The 16,190-nt window shown below is 36.9% G+C and overlaps 1 protein-coding gene across 2 annotated transcripts in view; it reads right to left on the bottom strand.

Annotated features, from left to right (window-relative positions):
• LOC117994333 (uncharacterized) overlaps nucleotides 1–15,713 on the bottom strand; it is a 34,130-nt gene extending 18,417 nt beyond the window's left edge. Inside the window, exons 1-2 of one of the 2 annotated variants that reach the window (XM_069505675.1) lie at nucleotides 15,467–15,713; nucleotides 8,582–8,680 (exon numbers count right to left, since the gene is read on the bottom strand). The gene's annotated coding sequence lies outside the window, so the exon portion shown is untranslated. The remainder of the gene's footprint in view (nucleotides 1–8,581; nucleotides 8,681–15,466) is intronic. The other variant, XM_034982239.2, reaches the window with a different exon arrangement.
• Between the last annotated feature and the right edge of the window lie 477 nt (nucleotides 15,714–16,190).

The raw sequence follows: 16,190 nt of genomic DNA, 5'->3' as shown, positions 1-16,190 counted from the left end.
TGGTAGTGAGGAAGAGGTATGGCAGTTTTTATTAAACCCATATACTTGGGTGGGTAATAGACCTATAATATTGTCCTGCGTATTATGATTTATGCGTTACAGCGCGCTAGCATAGGTGCCTATAGGGTAACCACCCAGTCGTCAGAAACACATATATATAATCCTTGTCCTAAATGATTGTTTTTTACACTAATGAAAACTTAGGTTTTTTTTTTTAATTCATTATAGGTGTACGCTTGACCACAATCACACCTGATGGGAAGTGATGATGTGGCCTAAGATGGGACGCGTTTACCTAGAAGATGCCTATTCACTCTTGTTTTAAAGATACCCGGGTTGTAATTGGTAGGAAACACATATCGCGGAAGAGTATTCCAAACCTTAGCCATACGTATGAGGAATGATGACGCAAAACGTTTCGTGCGTGTAGATGGAATGTCGACGACATAAGGATGGAAACTCGCCCGACGTCTTGCGGTTCGGTGGTAAAATGGTGAAGGGGGGACAAGATCGAAAAGTTCCTGAGCACACTCTCCGAAATATATCCTATAAAACACTGATAAGCCGGCGACCTTGCGGCGGTGATCGAGACTTTGTAGTTTCGCCAGTAAAGGGGAGTCTTCGCCTATGAGTCTCCTAGCTCGACGATCAACAGCATCCAGAGCCGCTAGTTGGTACTTAGCGGAGCCATCGAAGAGGTGACTGCAGTAGGTACCGAGATATTATTTTTCAACTGCCGCTTCCAATTTATTTGTGCGAATGTCATTTGCAATTTTTTTTACATGTTTGTTTTATACTAAGTAGTTGATGCCGGCGACTTCGTCCACGTGGATTAATAAGGTTTTTAAAAATCCCGTAAGAACTGTTCAACTTTCCAGGTTAAAAAAGTAGCCTATGTCTTTCCCCGGGATGTGCTAACTCTGTACTCAAAATCGGTTAAACTGTTGAGCTAATAGATAGACAGTGACAGACACACTTTTGCATTTATAATTGTACTAGCTTATGCTCGCGACTTCGTCCGCGTGGACTAAACAAATTTCAAATCCCTATTTCACCCCCTTAGGGGTTGAATTTTCAAAAAACAGTCAGTCAGTCAGTCAGTCAGTCACCTTTGCCTTTTATATATTTAGATTAAGTATGGATATGTATATGATATATTTTAAATTTGTAACTAAGTATTTTAGGTCCTATCTACTATCTATTTATATATTTCTTTAGTCTGTGCTGCAGGCCTTCACGGTTCGCCGGGTGATGTTTTATTCAGGGGAAACATCTAGCAAATATGAATGAACACTTGTTTCTTTTTGATAAAATCAAATTACATGGTAAACGAGGTACTCATTACAATAGTTCATAATTGCATAATAAGTGTGTTAAGGATTCTCAAATCCAAGGCCAGGTAGCGGTTTTTCTATTTTTGACGAGAACAGTGAGTCGGTAACCTGATAAAAATGAATACAAGGTAAATAGTAATTACTTTACGTCATAATGTTATTCAGTGCATATAAATAATTACTAAAACAGCTGTATTCAGCGTAGGCAAGCGTCACGATCAGAGCGAATTTTTTCCTAGCGCGCTCTCTAGCGCTTTAGTAGTTTGCTTCTCATTTGAATAAACCTTGTTTGAAAAGTCTAGAATCTAGATAAACCGCCGAGGAAACCAATCAAACTCAATGACGTTTTGTAGATATCTCTACATAGTACATAGTATAAAATAAAGTCGCTTCCCGCTGTCTGTATGTATGTATGAACGCGTAGATCTTTTAAACTACGCAACGGATTTTAATGCGGTTTTCATCAACAGGTAGAGTGATTCAAGACGAAGGTTTATAGCTATACATAGTTTAATTCTAAAAAAAATAGAGATCCCTAGAGAAATTGAAATAATGTGAATTAAGTCGGAAAAAAATCCTCTCATTTGAGAGTTTCCGAGGCAATGACACCTCAATGAAACCACATTAGTATCTACATTGCACCCATGCGAAGCTGGGGCGGATCGCTAGTATGTTATTAAAGCAAAGATCAGCTGTTTCCGGTTTGCTAGATCTACTTACTTAAATACTTAGTTTCTAAGTTACAAAAAATTATAAACTTAAATCTTTGAGCCCGTATACGGTATACCTATATACTGAATAACTTATTTATATGTAACTACGCAGATAGGTAGATAAGTTTTTTATGTTTTACCGCATACTTGAGTACCTAGGTAGCTATAATATGAAAATAATTAGGTATGTACGTACACAGTAAGCATGATTCCAATGATTAGGTATCTGAACTTGATGATTTTGTTTTGTTGTCCATATTAGATGCGGTCGTGATACTCATAATTTCTAGAATTCTCAATACATATGTACCTAAATATACATGCCTTATTAGCACCGAATAGGGTATTGAAAATATCTGTAGGTAAGTGTATTTATTGATAAATTATATTAAACTAGCTTATGCTCGCGACTTCGTCCGCGCGGACTGTATAAATTTGAACTCCCTACTTCACACTCTTAGGGATTGAATTTTCAAAAACCCTTTCTTAGCGGATGCCTGCGTCATAATAGCTATCTGCATGCCAAATTTCAGCCCGATCGGTCCAGTAGTTTGAGCTGTGCTTTGATAGATCAGTCAGTCAGTCAGTCACCTTTTCCTTTTATTTATTTAGATATGTTTATTAATAGAGCCTCAATAGCTCAACCGGTATAGGAGTGGACTGAAAACCGAAAGGTCGACGGTTCAAACCCCGCCCGTTGCACTATTGTCGTACCTACTCCAAGCACAAGCCTGACGCTTAGTTGGAGAGAAAAGGGGAATGTTAGTCATTTAACATGGCTAATATTCTTTATTAAAAAAAAAAAAAAATAGTACAAATCTTTCACAAATCAAAAATATCATCTTAACCACGGTAACGAGGCGAGGTGCCCAGAACGCTGGCTGCGTTACCTCGTCGAATGGCCAGACTAATATGCTGACCGAGGTTTTAAATATAATGTCACATAATATGTAGTACTTAGGTACAGTAGGTAGGTACAATCTAAAATTGGATACGTCAAGTTGTACCGGCCTGTCCGGCACAGACCATTTTTGGATGTACCCATGGCCTACAATTATTAAATTCTGTGACATAGCCTACGGCAACGCACTTGGCATAACTAGTACGCGTCAGGTCAAGATGGCATCGGGGTATGAGGCGGGGGGACGCCCCGCAAACCCACACGTCACCCGCACTGTCCCGCGCCGAGTTAGCGCGGGGGCTGTGCGGGTGTGCGGGGCATCCCCACCCTGATTGGCATCTCGACCTGTCGAGATCTGATATTTTATCCCTTTATGTGCAGTAGGTATGTCCAGTAGTTTGTAGATCAGTCAGCCTGTCAGTCACCTTTCCCTTCCTTTATATAATACTAGCTGACCCGGCGAACTTCGTACGTGTTCGTACCGCCTAACAGTCGATTCTTTAATTTTTTATTTTTTTTTAATAAGTTCTTACAATTTTTTAAATTTTTCTCAAGGAATAAAATAAAAAAGAATTAGCGAAATCGATTTAGCTGTTCTCGAGATTGGCGATCAGCAACACATTTAGCGATTCATTTTTATATATAGAGATTTAGACAAGCTAACTCGCTCCGGCTTCTTTCGGGTTTTCGTGGAGGTCTACCTTATTTATAAAATATTTCTATACCTAGAAATAGATAGATATTATTATAGAAATTCTACATGCAAAATCTCAAGTTTCTAAACCAGCGGTTTAAGCTGTTAAGGTAAGTTGATATGTCAGTTAGTTTCTCGTTTTATTATTTAAAAAACCGACCAAGTGCGAGTCAGACTCGCGCACCGAGAGTTCCGTATTCAGATATTAAAAAGTATTTTTTCGACATCTTGTACGATAAATCAAAAACTATTATGCATAAAAATAAAAATAAATTGTTTTAGAATGTACCTATTCAGAAACAGCCCTTTCATATGATAACCCACTTAGTATAGTTATCTTACTTTGAGAATTTAAAATACATTTTAATATTTTTTTATGATGTAACCACAAATTCACAGTTTTCGGATTATTTCCTTTACTTGTGCTATAAGAGACCTACCTACCCGCCAAATTTCATGATTGTAGCTCAACGGGAAGTACTCTATAGGTTTTCTTGACAGATACGACAGACAGACAGACGGACAAACAGACAGACAACGAAGTGATCCTATAAGGGTTCCTTTTTCCTTTTGAGGTACGGAACCCTAAAAGGAAACAATGGCAATTGACGTCACTACGCAACAATGATTAACCTCTGCAAAAAAGACTGAGATTTTTCTTAGTATTTTTCTCAGCATCATTAGGCCGTACCTAATGATGCTGAGAGTAGGTAGGACTTACGAGTATACCTAAGTACCTACAGTTGGCACGAATGTTAATGAGACAAGTTCATGGTCAGGTTGTCAGAACAGTGACGTACCTACAAGTATGTAATATCAAAAAAGCGGTCAAGTGCAAGTCGACTCGCGCACCCTCGTAAAAGAAATATACTTAACTTTTTAATTTTGATGGCGGCCATTTTGAAATTGTACCTATATGATAACTGTTACCTATGAGTAAGTGCTTACAATAAACAATATACAGTACCTAGAATAGAATGTTTTTTTATTCATGTAAACTTTTTACAAGTGTTTATAAATAGTCAGGTAGTTTTAATTTACCACTGGTTCGGAACGCCGTTCCCACCGAGAAGAACCAGCAAGAAACTCGGCGGTTGCTCTTTTTAATTTTTCAATTTACAATGTTATTATACCGTACTATACAAGCCATTGCAGCCCCGTGCATTGCTGGAGCGAGTCAAATCCAAGCTTTTTTATCGTTTACATAGTCTGCGACTGTATAATATGCTTTTTTTAGGAGCATACTTTTAACACATTTTTTAAACTTGTATGAAGGCAAGTCTAAAATTGCTTGTGGCATTTTATTATAAAATATTACACTCATTCCCACAAATGACTTTCCCACCTTCCAGAGGCGGAGCGCAGGAGTAGCTAGCTTATTTTTGTTTCTAGTTTGCCTATCATGGAGATCACTGTTTTTTTTGTAACTGTGAATGTTTTGTCGTACAAAACTTATATTATTGTAAATATATTGGGAAGCTACTGTAAGAATACCGATTTCCTTAAATATCTCTCGTAGGGAATCGCGCGGTTTTAAATTATAAATTGCACGTACTGCTTTCTACCTACCTGTTCCGTGCCTACGGGACCCTATTACTAAAGCCTCCACTGTTCTGTCCGTCTGTCTGTCAGCGAGCTGTATCTCGTGAACCGTAATAGGTAGAGAGTGCTATCTTTTCACAGAATGTGTATTTCTATTGCCGCTGTACAAATTCTGAAAAATTAAAAATGGCTGCCATGAAAATTTAAAAAATTATAAAGTGATAAGTATTCGAGTCAGACTCGTACTGAACCATTTTTTTAATGTTGAAACCTATCTAAAGAGTAACAAAAATTGCAAAATAATAATTTAAAAATAAAAAATTAAAATAAATCGGCCGAATTGAGAACTCCTTTTTGGAAGTAGTCGGTTAAAAATATAGCTAGTAGGTATATGTTTACCTAGGTACTTAGGTACGGTACTATTAGCAGGTTATTCCCAGTCTATTTTCCTCGAAGACAACGCTGGCGGAGGATGTTTGACGCACCTCGACTTTGCCCGGTGATTTGAGAACATCCGCAACAGTGGATCCGTCATCAGTTTCCCCTTGAACTCGAGAGTAAGTAGAGCTCAAGGCGAATCTTCTTTACGATATTTTTTTTAAAGAGACTTATCCAACGTTTATTTATCCTACTAATATTATAAACTAGCTGATGCCCGCAACTTCGTTCGCGTGGAATTAGGTTTTTTATAAAATCCCATGGGAACTCTTTTACTTTCCGGGATAAAAAGTAGCCTATGTCACACTCCAGGTCTTTACCTATACCCATGTAAAAATAACCAACAAACCAACAAACAAACACACTTTCGCATTCATAATAAGGGTACCTACTGATGTGAAAGTGTGGATGTTTGGATGTTTGGATGTTTGTTACTCAATCACGCTATCTCAATCGGGATGGCGATCTGGGTATGAGGTGGGGGGACTCCCCGTACACCCGCACGTCACCCACGCTATCCCTCACCTGTTTTGCTTGGTTACACCCTGTATGTGATGATTTGACGCTGACTTGTCTGTCCAACATTATTTTATTTTTATTTTTTATTATTACAATAAAACTTAAAGCTAGCCTTATCTAATTACTATATAAATCATGACCGCGTGGAATGGTGCCAAGAATACTGGCTGCATTTCCGCGCTGGACAGCCAGGCTGATCCGTTGCGCAAAAAATGAGCCAGCCCTTCTGTCACCAGATGAGGCTATTAATCGCGGTGAAATGTCTCGTAAAAAATTTTTAGCACTAAGACTCCATGGCCCCAGGGACATTAATTTATAAGTGAACATCAAAAAATCCCACAAATGAGACGTCACAGTACGAATGAAAGATAAATGGTAAAAGGCGTACAAACATACAACGTCCTACACTCCACATGCATTTAGAATTTAAGTAGATGCTCAGTCAGAGAACAGCAAAGTATCTCGATGTTAGTACTGGTTCACGAATAATTCGCCTTAAGGTGGTTTGATACATCCAGCCACGAAAATTCTAATTTTAGTTAGTTTGTCGAAAATAGTTGTCTAATCATACATCGAAGGCTTATGGTAATGAGTTTTGCGGACATAACATTTATGCGTCTACATGTTTTTCCATAAAAACTTTGGACAAAAATACTCATTTACTTCATATTTGTGCAAATCTGGGCAAATTCAGAAAATTATGTTTCAGGAACAAATATGAAGTAAATGAGTATTTTTGTCCAAAGTTTTATGAAAAAACATGTAGATGCATAAATGTTATGCCCACAAAACTCATTACCATAAGCCTTCGATGTATGATTAGTCTACTATTTTCGAAAAACTACCTAAAATTTGAATTTTCGCGGCCGGATGTATCAAACCACCTTAATAACGTAAGATATAGTTAGTATTAGGTACCTGCCGGATTCATGCTTGGGTTGTTACGTGACAATAGTTTCATATAAACTGTAAGGTAATTAGGTAGGTACTAGTTATTTGCTACCAGTTATTTGCAACGCAAATTAACTCTTTGCCGGAAGCAGTTGATGGGTTACTCCTTGAAAAAAAGATTTTGGGAAACCCGGGACTAGAAAAGCAATTAGAAACACTTTTGTTTTTTTTATCTGACATATTTTGTAAGAACTTTTGTACTTTTGAGCGATCGTGGTCGTCAACTCGTCGACCGTTAGACGCCTCTCCATATCGCCCGTTGAGTGATTCTGAGCTTTCTTATGAGGCCAATAGGTATTTTTTGGTACTTTCTGAGAGGCAATTTAAAAGTAAAATAAAAGAAATTTTAATTTAAAAAAGTTATTACAAAATTAATGATTATTTATATTATATACTAGATGATTCCCGCGACTTCGTCCGCGTGGATTTAGATTTTTAAAAATCCCGTGGGAACTCTTTGATTTTCCGGGATAAAAAGTAGCCTATGTCCTTCCCCAGGATGCATGCTACATCTGTATCAAATTTCGTCAAAATCGGTTGAACGGATGGGCCGTGAAAGGCTAGCAGACATTCAGACAGACAGACAGACACACTTTCGCATTTGTAATATTAGTATGGATGAAAAAAAACGCATGGAAAATATAGCACTGCACAAGCTATTCAACTATATAGGTACTCAATATAACTTTTGATTACATTTTATTATTTTGATTATATTTTTATTGACATGAAAATTATGTACTTGCTTGAGTAACTATCTCTTTTTTATAGTACATTTATGACATTTTTATTACAAAGCTACGACATTACAAATAACACTATTTAATTTCTAAATAACAAGGTGCTTGGGTAACTTAGTAATTTTTATGCCATTTTAACTAGTATTATCGAGATCCTATGCCATATTTTCTATATTTATTTTATTATTGAATTTTACTAACTATGCCGATCTGACTTTCGTAGGCACTTGTATAAGTCTAAATCTAAATAAATACAAATACAAATCCAATTTTGACTGATACGAGCACGCAATTTTAGAAAATTCAAGATTTAGAGATAAATTCATTTCAAAAATTAATTTACTTACTTACAATTTTATTAATCAACTAGCTTATGTCCGCGACTTCATCCGCGTGGACTGCACCAGTTTCACACCCCTATTTTATACCTCTTAGGGGTTGAATTTTCAAAAATCCTTTCTTAGCGGATGCCTACGTCATAATAGCAATCTGCATGCCTTTCAGCTCGATCCGTCCAGTGGTTTGAGCTGTGCGTTGATATATCAGTCAGAACCTTTTCCTTTCTTATATTGAGAACACGTCTCTAAAGCTGGGTGCACACTTGTTTCATTAGTAGGTCTGCACCGGTACGTAGTCGAAATACCCCGGGTACGTACGAAGCGATTTGCCTCCTCATTTCTAATTCGAACCGCCAAGATTTGGAACACCCTTCCAGCATCAGTTTTCCCAACGAATTATACTATGGGTACCTTCAAGACAAGAGTGAATAGGCATCTTCTAGGTAAGCGCGCTCCATCTTAGGCTGCATCATCACTTGCCATCAGGTCTGATTGCAGCCAACCGCTAGTCTATAAATTAAAAAAAAAGAAAAAATAGTGAATCAAATCTATCACGTGGCATCGACGTGTAACATTGTCGCTACTTTGGACGCAAAATGTTACACAATCATGTCGCAGGAAGTAGATGATACACCCCGTTCCGTATGTAAACGCGTAGGTAACTGAGGCATTTCATATCGGATTGGTATCGAGATCTGCAGAACATATGTGTGAAGTATGGACGCGTTTTGTTACTGTAGGTCGATTTCGTAAAACCTGCATCAATCATTATTACAATCGCAATTGTTGTGATTGGCTGAATTTATGCTATACTTGTTGCAACAATGAATTGTAGCCAAAAGCGAGTGAGCGTCAACCAATCAGCACCTCGATTGCGTGAAAACTGCATCAATTATCATTACAATCGCAATCGTTGTGATTGGCTGAATTTATGGTATTCTTGTTGCAACAATACATTGTATGTGAGCATGAACCAATCAGAGATGATTGCGATCGTGACATTGTAGCTGTCATTCTCCCGCAATCGCGCAGCTGGTCATAATACGACCTTCCTGGCGCAGTGGTGAGCGCTGTGGTCTTAATAGTGGGAGGTCCCGGGTTCGATTCCTGGCAGGGGTTTGGAATTTTATAATTTCTAAATTTCTGGTCTGGTCTGGTGGGAGGCTTCGGCCGTGGCTAGTTACCACCCTATCGGCAAAACCGTGCCGCCAAGCGATTTAGCGTTCCGGTACGATGCCGTGTAGAAACCAAAGGGGTATGGGTTTAATAAAAACTGCCATACCCCTTCCAGGTTAGCCCGCTATCATCTTAGACTGCATCATCACTTACCACCAGGTGAGATTGCAGTATTTTCTGCCGCGTAACTTCTGTAGTTGTTAGCCTTTAGAATGACATTTCGATTTTGTAGAGCGTTGGCTCTGTCACTCATACCTGTATGACGTTTTATCGGTCTCAACGACAGAGACAACGCTCTACAAATCCGCTATCTCCTAAAGGTCGATGTGCATTATTTTCGGCCGTGTATTGTATTGTCCTCACACGTTACCGACACGCTGACAAGATACAGAAATGTGGTCATTAGCACAAAACGCGAACAATAAAATAGTGATACGATAATGGTTGAAATGGGCGTTCATAGTTCATGCCCCAGTTTTACGTAAAACTGTGTTCATACTTAGCATATGAATACCTACTATAAACTTCAAGATGGTACAAGTGTGGACCCGGCTTAACATTATTTCATATTTGATAGCTACCAATCGTTTTGCTAATGTATTTTTCATGGTCAGTTGATTGATCTACTTATCTACTCTATTTAAGGCGGTCCATATTGCACTGAAGGTACAAATTGGACGTAGTGGACTTGGGCACTTTCTGATGTAACTCGAGATAAAAAATATAAACAAAAACATTCTAAGTAGGTACAATAATTTACTATCACAACAATCTTAATAATTCATGGAGTTACCTTGCTCTATATCCAAAAATGATTGTTTATTTTTCTTGTTTTTTCGGCTATAGCAAGTCAAAAAAAGAAAGGCAATTTTAGCAGTTTATATTTTATAACTAGCTGCCCCGGCGAACTTCGTACCGCCTGACCTGGAGTAAATGTGTTCTGTGCGCCTGACAGTCGATTCTTTTTCAGGCAATATTTTAATTTTTTCTCTCCGTAAGAACTATCCCCTTACTTCAAGGAATATTATGAAAAAAGAATTAGCGAAATCGGTTCAGGTGTTCTCGAGATTTGCGATCAGCAACGCATTCGGCGATTCATTTTTATATAATATAGAGATCATACTTTATATAACACTTATTACACTTTAATGTAGAACACTGCAAGTTAATGACTGACAGTGCTAACTGTATGTGAAAAATGAAAATGAAAAATATGTGATTTGGTAAACTAGGTAGTTATTTTTGTGAACAATTTTTTTTTGTGATGTGATGTATTCACGGTTTTTGGACTTCTCCCTTTAGGTTTTCTTGGCAGACACGATAGACATATAGACAGACAGACAAAAAAGTGATCCTATAAGGGTTTCTTTTTTCTTTTGAGGTACGGAACTCTAAAGACAGTTTAAAAATCTTTTTATTTTAAACATGTTTTAATTTGTTTTTTCGGCTCCGTACCTCAAAAGGAAAAAGGCACCCTTATAGGATCACTTCGTTATCTGTTTGTCTGTCTGTCTGTCTGTCTGTCTGTCGTGTTTGTCAAGAAATCCTATAGGGTACTTCCCGTTGACCTAGAATCATGAAATTTTCCACGTAGGTAGTCTTATAGCATAAGTAAAAGAATAAATTCGAAAACCGTGGATTTGTGGTTACATCACACAAAAAAAAATTAAAATGTGTTCATAACAAATAATTAGTATTTTCAATTTTCAAAGTAAGATAAAGTTATACCTGTATACTCTAAAACAGATTTTTATTTATTTTTATGCAAAATAGTTTAAAATGTCGAAATAAATACCCGAGTACGGAACCCTCGGTGCGCAAGTATGATTCGCACTTGGCCGGGTTTTTTAATGAAATACATGTTCAAAACACTTGTCTTACATTGTTAGAAATAGCTGAGCAAATTCATAGTTGGTAATTAGTTACGCACTATAATGTAATATATCAGCCTCAATAGAAAAGAGTTCAACGAGTGTAAAGCTTTCTTTTACTGAGGTTCTTAGTTGGGTCAATCCAGCTCAATCGAGAGATATGATATAAGATGCGGGATCTTGTAAAAAATCAGTCAAGTGCGAGTCGGACTTGAACACGACGGGTTCCGTAAAAGAACCACTAGGTATGTACTTTTATTTTTTTAATTTGCATGGCGCCTGGCGGCCATATTGTGTACTTACGTCAGAAAAATTGTATTCAAAGACCCTAAAATATACTAAACATTAGGAGAGTTCTTCTGGAAAAAAAACCTAAGTATAGGTTAATGTTATGGATTTGCTCTAAGAAGGTACATGTATATTATTTACATTATTTACTTTCAAATTCTTTTACAATAACAATTATTATTATTATTTGCTCTAAGTACATTTAAAACAAGTAATATCAAAGTACCTATATAGTGCAAACTTTTTGAGATCTCACTCGCCATTTTATTTTATAGCTCTATGTATCAACTGTCATGTCATAAGTACGATTTTAAAGTTTAATCGTGATTTTTCCCAATTTTATATGTAATAAGTACTTAGAGTAAATCTATAAAAGTAACCGAACAAATCTTTCATTCGTCCTTTCGTAGAGCCTAGATTAAGGTTAGGTTACTGGTAGCCCTTCGAATTAGAAGGTCCGGTGTACTTGGACTAGAATTTCTTTTCCGGCGTGGTAGGTATCTAGTCTATCACTATATTTTTACAACCTTGGGTCTAAACTCAAAGTTACGCATTGGACCACTATTTTAACTGCTTGTTACATAGATTTAAGTAGCAGTTTTATTTTTTAAATTGATGAAACGGTTTTCGGATTTCGCCCTTTACTTGTGCTATATAGACGATTCTTAACAGACAATGACGTGAACAAGTCTTTACTATAAGGGTTTTTTTGTTTTGATGTGGGTACGGAACCCTATTTACAGTGAATAAAACACAAATCAAACAGAAGTACCTAATAATTATTGCATGTTCTCAGAGCGCCATTTGCAGTAATTAGGGAAATAGGTACTTTAGTATGTAGATAGGTATCTTTGTTAAGTAAGTACTATGTAATAGGAAGGACGGTGATCGTTGTACCAACTACAGGTAGGTATTTATAATCATCATCATCATGATCAACGCATCGCCGGCTCACTACAGAGCACGGGTGTCAGAGTGAGAAGGGTTTTGGCCATAGTCTACTACGCTGGCCATGTGCGGATTGATAATAGTCCTATTTATAATAGAGAGCTGGTATTTATAATAGTCCTGTCTTAGTCCACTATGAAGCAAGCAAAATTAGTAATTACTAAAGAAAATTTTTTTTTTTCAATTATAGAGAGAGAGCCTCAATAGCTCAACGGTTAAGGAGCGGACTGAATTCCGAAAGGTCGCTGGATCAAATCCCAACCGTTGCACTATTGTCGTACCCACTCCTAGCACTTCATTTCATTTCATTTCAAAAGCTTTTTGCTTAGTTGGAGGGGAAAGGGGAATATTAGTCAATTAACATGGCTAATATTTAAAAAAAAAAAAATTACAAGTACTTTCGAATCGTCAAATGCATCTACCACTAGTTCGGAATCTCTTTCCCACCGAGAAGAACCAGGGAGAAACTCGGCGGCCACCCTTTTCAGAGATTTGACATACAATATTATGCCATACTTTTTTTATTTGTTGTAATCTCATAATATTGTAATCCAGTATTTTTAGGTATAATTTTTTTTTAAATATATTACAATAAAACTTAAAGCTAGCCTTATCTAATTACTATATAAATCATGCCCGCGTGGAATGGTGCCAAGAATGGTGCCAGGCTGATCCGTTGTGCAAAAAAAATGAGCCAACCCCTACTGTCACCAGATGAGGCTATTAATCGCGGTGAAATGTCTCGTAATTTTTTTTTGCCATACTTATATAAAAAAGTAATTGCTGTCCCGCGCATTGCCGAAACTAGTTGCAGATCAAATGCTCGCTCTTTTATCATTTACATAATCTTCGATTCTACAATACATAATTTTTAGGGTTCCGTACCTCAAAAAGAAAAAGGCACTCTTATAGGATCACTTCGTTGTCTGTCTGTCTGTCAATATTGTAAATAATTAATCGCAAGGGAACCAAAATCTATAGGGTAGGTACTTCCCTTAAAATCATGAAATTTGACAAGTAAAGGGAGTATCTGAAAACAATTTTGTAGTTATTAGATACCTAGCATATTGAAATTTCCAATTACAAACTTATATTTGCAGTTTGAGATATTTTAAGCATCATAATAATCCAAGGTACGGAACCCCCGGTGCGCATGTCTAACCGTACTTGGTCGGTTTTTTTTAATTGATTAATATTTTACTACTATTCAGGATTCAACCTCTGGCACGCACCTTTAACTTTTCGGAGTTATATTTTGTCTTTTTTCAGCAATTAAAATATTACTTGCTTTACCGGTGAAGGAAAACATCTAATCTAAATCAGCCTGTGCTGTCCCACGTCTGGGCAAAGGCCTCCCTCCGATCCTTCCACAATTTTCTATTTCGTGCCCCTTCAGGCCACGTAACTGTAAATTTATCTAATTCATCACGCCAACGTCGTCTCGGCCGACCACGCTGGCGTTGATGATTCTGGGGCATCCAAAAAGAAGCAGATTTTGCCCATAACTCATCTGGCATACGGCACACATGACCTGCCCAGTCCCATTTGAGTAAAGCTGCTGCAAGGCCAACGTCAGCTACTCGCGTTTTGGAACGGTGAAGGAAAACATCGAGAGAAAAATTGTACGAGAGTTCTCCATGTTCTTAAAGCTTGATACGTATGTCTTAGTTTAGTAGCTATCTCTATTAGAACGTAGACATCCGCTAAGAAAGGATTTTTGAAAATTTACCCTCTAGTCCTCGCGGATAAAGTTGCGGGCATAAGCTAGTTTTATTCAGGCAATCTTTTATGACATTTCATACTGATTAATGTTGGGCAACATAAGTCATCGCCTGAATTTATGATACCTAGATGACCTATACCATACCTAGACTTGCTAAATTTGCTAAATCTGACCTTGTGCTGCAGCTAGTATCTGACAATCTAAGGTGCAAATTGGGTTGCACATATAAATATTAAATTGTCCATTTTGTGTGTTAGTAGCTGACATTCAGACAGTCAAAGGTGCAAATTTGGTTGCACATAAAAAATATTAAATTGTCCATTTTTAGGAAGACATTTTTAGGGCTCCGTTCCTGAAGGGTGCCAACTGGACCATATTGTTCCTATTACTAAGCCTCCGCTGTCCGTCTGTCAGCCGGCTGTATCTCATGAAGTGTAAATACATAGGTAGAGAGTTGAAATTTTCACTGTGTGTATATGTGCCGCTATAAAATAATAATAAAGTACGAGTCAGGCTCGCGCAACGAGGGTTCCGTACTAAAGTCGTATTTTTTCGACATTTTGCACGATAATTCAAAAATGCATATAAATAAATAAAAATCTGTTATAGAATGCACAGGTGAAGCCCTTTCATATGATACCCCACTTCGAAAATTGAAAATACTAATTATTAGTTCATGGCCACAATTTAATTTTTTTTAATGTCACCACAAATTCACGGTTTTCAGATTTTTCCCCGAATGTCTGCTATAAGACCTAGAAGATCTAGTAGAAGAAGAGAGACAGACAACAAAGTGATCCTAAAAGGGTTCCGTTTTTCCTTTTGAGGTACGGAACCCTAAAAAGTAGGCTATGTTTACTCTCCGTCTTTTCAACTATCTCCATACCAAAGATAAAAAATTGCCTAAGTGTGTAGGTGGGTATATACCTATTAGTCTTCGGGATGCTTTATTATTTTATTTTATTTTATTTGGAAAACCAACAGCTTAAATTAACATATTATAATCTTAAAAATTAAATAACTAGAAGCTAATAATAGGTTCTCACAGTTCTCTCTCAGTTTAATTATCAGTTAAAAGAGAATGGGCGGAAACAGACAGATATATTTTCGCACTTTCGCATTTATAATATTATTTATAAATTTTTCATAGTGTGGTCATTTAATTTTAAATCACTACTAGAAAGTATTTAGAAAGTAGTCCATATTATTATCTAACTTAATTAATAAAAAACTAAGTATATTTTATAGATGTAAAAACTTAATTAGGTACCTATTTCGAAAGATACAAACCTGAAAAACTGGGACTCAGGACTTCGTTGTTAGACACCAACCAAAATTATTTGAACAATTTTGCTGTAAATCGTCATATTGAATCTTTTGAACACACTCACTGCCTTCGGAAAATTTAAATTAATGTATGGCGCGAAATTTTCACAGTTCGATATTTTTAAAGCTTCACGGCTCTGGGTCCTAGCCCTTTTGCGTTTCAAATTAAATTACCGTGCGGTTAGACTCAAAGCCCGCGCGCGAATGTAGATCGTAGAAATATTCGCACTGAACGAATGAAGGCGTTAGTTTTTCATTGTAGAAATCGCACTGAGAAAAAAATTAAATTAACGTTGATTTCTCAGTGAAAAGACCGGTTTTTACAGGACAATAGAAGAGTTGCGTTAGTTTTATGCAAATTAAAACTCGTGACTAGGAATTTTTATTACCTAATCCTTTTTTAGTATCTAATATATCTGTATTTCTTTAAGAATTTAGATATTTTAAACAGTAAACTTATAACTAGGTATGTATAATTAGGTATATGTATATTATTATAGTGCATTCAAAATAAACTGGCGTGTTTCCACTTGAAACCGTCATTGGGATTCAATCGTGGCGGGTGAATTCAAAAGTACATGTTGGTTTGCAACAAAATATATATAATATAACATACGTACAAATACGTATCACAAATTACGTCACTGGCGGTAAGCGAAACCGTGGCCGAGTTGGTCAAGGCATCGGG

Source organism: Maniola hyperantus, chromosome 2 (assembly GCF_902806685.2).
Source record: "Maniola hyperantus chromosome 2, iAphHyp1.2, whole genome shotgun sequence".
Lineage (NCBI taxonomy): Eukaryota > Metazoa > Arthropoda > Insecta > Lepidoptera > Nymphalidae > Maniola > Maniola hyperantus.
Note: the sequence above shows the minus strand (reverse complement) of the source record. Positions and strands in the feature narration are given on the sequence as shown.